This window comes from Silene latifolia, chromosome 1 (assembly GCF_048544455.1).
Source record: "Silene latifolia isolate original U9 population chromosome 1, ASM4854445v1, whole genome shotgun sequence".
NCBI lineage: Eukaryota > Viridiplantae > Streptophyta > Magnoliopsida > Caryophyllales > Caryophyllaceae > Silene > Silene latifolia.
The window spans coordinates 969,545-975,265 of NC_133526.1; the positions used below are offsets into that span (position 1 = coordinate 969,545).

The following is a 5,721-nucleotide window of genomic DNA, read 5'->3' on the forward strand; positions in this document are numbered from 1 at the left end:
TGTAAAAGTATAATTTTTTGTTTTCGCATATTATAAAAAACACTTCTCGAGTATTTTAAGCATTTTAAAGCACTCATAAATTTTGTCTCATAAATGATGAGTACTTGTTAAATTTATTTCTGTAATTTAAGCATTTTTTTTCATTTCTTTTTGCATATATTATGATACTCGAGTATCATAGACGACTTAGTTCAGCATCTAGCCATTATAATTTATTTCTGTAATTTTGTCCCATAAATGATACTCGATCATCATTTTTTTATCTTTATTTTTCATTTATTTGAAAAAATTACTCAAGTTTATTCTCTGGTCGTTGTTTCTACTTTCTTGGCCCATTTCTTTAATTTTATTCAAATATTGTAATTTTTTTTCCGTAATTGTAAATTTGGTAGATCTGTAATTTTTGGTTTGATTTTCATGGAAAAATCATTTTTTTTTGCTTTAACATGCTAAGAAAGCACTAAATTTTTTGAGTATTTTAAGCATTTGTTTCATTTGCTTTTTTTTTTCGTTTGTGAATAAAAAGAATATAAATGTTGCGTAAGATGACTTTATAGAATTTGTAGGTTGGGTATGTATTCATTCTGGATTTGTTGCGAGACGGATTTAAGCGCATGCTTTGAAAGACGGATATCTCAGTAATTAAATACGTTGCACGTACATGGGTCCCACCATAATGTCAATTTTCGAAAAAAAAAAAAAAAAAAAAAAATGCAATAATGACGTGGCGCGTTCTCTGCTCAGTATTGTCTTCTGCTTTTATATAGAGTAGATGTGTGGAGGGAGTACAAATTAAAAGACATGTTTTTGTTTTTTTTTTAGGCCCTCCCCACACTTATTTATAGACATGGGAGGGCATATTAGTGAAATAAAATAACATGTTTTTGGTGGTTTTTGTCATTTTTCAATTTTTAGTTGGTTTTTATTTTGAAAATGCAATGCATGCTCTATTCTACATGCAAAATGGAAATGACAATGCAAATTATGCTAAGTGAATGCATTACTAAATGTGACAATATATTACAAAATTGAAATCTAATGCAATCCTATATGATGCAACTAAATGAATTATCAACTAAATGCATGCGAAGAATTTAAACATGAATGAGAAATTTGGATAAGAGGGAGAAATCATACTTGTCATTTGGAAGAAGAAGTAGAGCCCTCATTACTAGGCTCTACTCAAAGTCATCATCACCATCACCGTCTCCATCTTCATCTCCATCACCATCACCTTGAACTCCCCCGAACTCGGAGTCATGGATGAAATCGTCCGTGTTCAAGTGGACATCCGAGCTAAAATCCTCCATGGCTTGGCTCATACCAACAAACATCTCCGGGTGCCCTCCGGCACCACTAGACCCGCCCTCTTGGAAGATTGAAGGGGCACCCCCGAACCACCTCGCGTCATGTCCCTCCCCTTGGGTGGTAGGCGGGGTGGGAAAGACCGGGGCACTAAAATAGTCGGGCCGCAAGTTAATATCGCCGTACTTGAAGGTCCCATCTTCCGGATGTCCACCATCCGGGAATAAATAGTAGGAGGGGTGAAGGCCGGAGGGGTGTTTGTATTGGTTCCTCATACAATCATCATAGACCGGGAATTGACCAAGAGAATGGTCATAGTAAATCCGGTCAAGTCTTTGTTGAAGCCCAAGCCGCTCACCGGCGGCGTTTGCCATGTTAATTTTCATCTCCTCCATGAAGGAAATGAGATCGGCGTGGAGAGGGGGCGATTGTTGTTGTTGTTGACTGGAGGTCCCCTCTCCTTGATGGAAAGGCTCGGGGACAAATGGAGTAGTCGGTGTGGCATACCGCAAGGTAGACCTTGCGGGAATGATGGGTCGGCCACGAGAATAACGAAGATTAGGGTTGATTTGTTGTGGGATAGAGGGGTCTTCTAGATTTTCAATTTCAAGTAAATAATTCTCCGAGTTGGGCACAACTTTCATTTTGTCGGGGTTGGGAAGAGGGATAGAATTTCTGTCGACGCCATCCACCCGAATTTGCCAATAGTCTAGGCCATCATTCGGGTGGGTCTTCAACCAACCGAGGTTGTGGTGGATATAATTTTTGAACAACATTGTATCACCAATCATAGAACGCAAGCCACCCAAGTTGACCCTCCGATTGAGCCTCTTCATCAAATGGGTGATGAGTCCACCCACGACAACGGCCGTATTAGAGGCCGGAGAATTGCTAAGCCGTTGTAGTGTAAGGGCCAAATGGTGGGCAATGTCAATTTTGAAAGTAGTTGGGTTGGAGCGAAGGTAAGAGCCGAGAATTTCCAATTCCTCCGTTCTGAAATTATGATTTTCCTCTCGGCCAAAGATGGTCCAACCCATGTACCTATGCCAAACCCGGATAGCCGCATTGTGGACAGTGTTGGCGGCTCTCTTGACCCCCTTAACATCATCTAAACCCGTAATAGCCTTCCATAAGGCCCCATGGTCAAATGTCTCGGGTGCCTTGTGAGGAGGGCTAGTGTCAAGCCCAAAATGGGATGCGAAGGTCGGAAGGGTCAAGGAGTAGTCCTTGTTCATCAATCTAAAGTGCAAAAAGGCTACCTTTTGGGTTTGGCGATGCTTGTCGAGACGGAGGGAGCTCAAAAACTCCCAAGTAAGACGGACATAGGTCCGCTCATGAATTCCATACATCATTTTCATCCCCACCCCATCAAATAATTCAAGAGTAACTTGATCTAATCCTAATTCCCGCATAGATTGCCTATCAATAAATCGGGTAGGGGTAATGGGGCGCCGTTTGAATAGAACGAATTTACCTTTCATTGTTATGGAGGTGAATTGGAGATCCGGGAAGTCGGGATCGGAGCTCATGTCGGTCGCCGCCGCCGCTACCGCCTCCGCCTGCTCTAGTGCCAAGTCTCCTCTCCTCACTCTTTTCTTTGGGGCCATGTTTGGGATTTTGATGGTGGGTGAAAGGTTGGGAAGGAGGTTGGGGTGGTTATAGGTTGTTGAGGTGGTGGTAGGTGGTGGTGGGAGAGGTTGTTGATGGGAATGAGGGAGGGGGAGTTAGGGTTAGGGTGAGAGAGGAGAGAAGAAGGTGTCGAAAATAAGGAAGGAATTTGGGTGAAATTGGTGTTAAAACACGATCGAGTACTCCCACCGGTCGGGAGAGACCGCCACGGTCACCCGCTGGGAGTTCGTGTAATTTTAAGATTTTTCAAAAAGTATCAGAAGACTCCCAGCCGGTCAGAAGACCGGCCGCCGGTCACCCGGCTGGGAGTTCACCCAATCTCCATTTTCTTCATAAATGCATTCCCACCGGTGAGCGGCGCCCTCGCCTACGGTGGGACTTCCTTCTTAAGACAACTTTGTTGAAAATCCCTCCTAAGCGTATCCCCAGCCGGTGGACCGGCTGTCGGCCTGCCGGCTGGGACTTCCCTTCAATCTAATTTGCCACATTTCCAATTGTATACGCACTCCCAGCCGGTGGACCGGCTGCCGGCCAGCCGGCTGGGACTACCATTCCTTGTGTTTTCTTCAAAATTCCAACAAATTTACAGGAACTTCCCAGCCGGTCAGAAGACCGGCCGCCGGTCACCCGGCTGGGACTCCCTTCATCATGATTTCTTCAATAAACCCCTTATTCCAATTCCCATCATTTATTGGCCTCGTTTTCCGTGTTTTCGACTTTCAAACCCGACTCGGGACGTCAGATAAAGGCCAATAAATGGTCAAACGCTTGTTCATCAAACAAAAACCCCAAATCTTCAACAATCATGACCGACAACAATCAAATTGACAAGTAGTATCCATCCAAAATTCCTCAAATGCTACCTAAATGCATGATATATACAAAGATGCATGGGTTGCCTCCCATGAAGCGCCCTTGTTTTATGTCGTAGGCTCGACGGAGTTATGAATGACAATCAATAATTTTGAAGGTAGGTAGCAATGGAGCTCACACTCTTGATGATGGGGGTTCCGGCAATGTAGTGCTTTAGCCGTTGCCCATTTACCTTGAATGTTTGGTCTCCATCGGATACCTCAACCGACCCATAGGGGAAAGCTCGGACCACGGTGAAAGGCCCCGACCACTTTGACTTTAGTTTTCCCGAGAATAGCTTGAATCTAGAGTTGAAAAGGAGAACCAAGTCCCCCTCCTTGAATTCCCTCCTTATAATAGCTTTGTCATGGAATCGCTTGGTCTTTTCCTTGTACAATTTCAATCACTTAACCCACCAACCACCCAACCATTCCAACAAACCACCCAACCTTTCCAACAAAATTTCCAACCATTCCAACAACCCACCCAACCAAAGTCAAACATGGAACTCATGATGGAACAAATGATGAATCATCAAACACAATTCATCAACCATACCACCCAAAAACAAGAAGAGACAACCACATCCATCAACCAACTTAGAACCCAAATGCAAGCCTCTCAACGGATGACGGACAACCAAATCTCCCAATTGGCTACTCAAATGAGCCAACTTCAAGCCTCCCAAGGGAAATTCCCGGGTAAAACCGAGGAAAATCCGAAAACCATGAATGCTATCCACTTGAGGAGTGGTAGGGATTTGGAAGACCGGGAATTTGTCAAGAAAAGGAAGAGTAGTAGACCGGGCAATGTCATTGAACCTCAAATGGTGGTTGAACCTCCTAAGGTAATTGAAATTGTTGTCTAGGTTGGAAGGTTCTTCCTTGGAAACCCGGTGGACCTTGATTGAATGTTGTGTTTTGTTTTTGAGTTTGGAAGTTTGGTTGTTGTGACTTTTGTTGGAAGGTTGGGTTTTGGACATTTTGAGAGCCATAAGAGAAGTTTGGGTGGGCTCTCAATCCCGGGTGATATTGGTTGTTGTTAAACGCTTGCTTGGCCGGACTAGACTCCCATATCCCGTTCACTTGCTCCATACAACTTCCATCTCCAACCACCAAAGGACACTCATTGGGTGGGTGTCCTTGGTCTCCACAAAGCTCACAACTATAGACTTGGTTCCTCATAGAAGAATTGCTAGATGTTTTGCTTGAGCTCATCAAGGCAACTTGTTGCTTAAGCTCTTCTATCATCTCTTTCACTTCCACATTGTTGGCCGATTCGACCGTTGACTTCCCTTTCCTCTTGTGCCTATCATTGTTCCAATGAAAGGTACGAGAAGCCATTTCTTCAATAAGCTCTTTCGCCGTCTTGTGGTCTATCTTATCCAAAGCTCCCTTCCCCGAGCCCGAATCAAGGTTCATCTTCATATCATTGTTTAACCCTTCATAGAAATTGTTGATGAGCTCATCATCTCCAATACCGTGGTGAGGACATAGCCTTTGGAGGCCCTTGTACCTCTCCCATGCTTCATAAAGGGTCTCATCTTCTTGTTGGGTGAAACCTTGGAGCTCACTCTTGATTCTTGCGGTTCGTTGGGGTGGGAAATACTTGTTGAGAAAAGCCTTAGAGACATCATCCCAAGTCCGAAGAGAGTCGGGTTCACAACTTTTAAGCCATTCCTTGGCACTTCCCCTCAAAGAGTAAGGGAAAAGCCTAAGGCGTACGGCATCTTCCGTGACTCCATTGGCCTTGAACATGTCACAACTATCCAAGAACTCGTTGAGATGCTCGTTGGGGTTTTCGGTGGCTCCCCCTCCGAATTGATTCCCTTGGACAAGTTGTAGCAAGGTGGCTTTCACATCAAAATTGTTGGCTTGAATAGGGGGCTTCACAATACTCGGATTCACCACCTTTTTCGGAGCCAAGTTATCTCTC

At 44.1% G+C, this 5,721-nt stretch overlaps 1 non-coding gene across 1 annotated transcript; it reads left to right on the top strand.

The window, feature by feature from the left end:
- The first annotated feature begins 5,262 nt into the window (after positions 1–5,262).
- Positions 5,263–5,369, top strand: LOC141618431 (small nucleolar RNA R71). Its single transcript, XR_012531389.1, has one exon. It is a non-coding gene; the product is annotated as a small nucleolar RNA R71 (small nucleolar RNA).
- Positions 5,370–5,721: the final 352 nt, after the last annotated feature.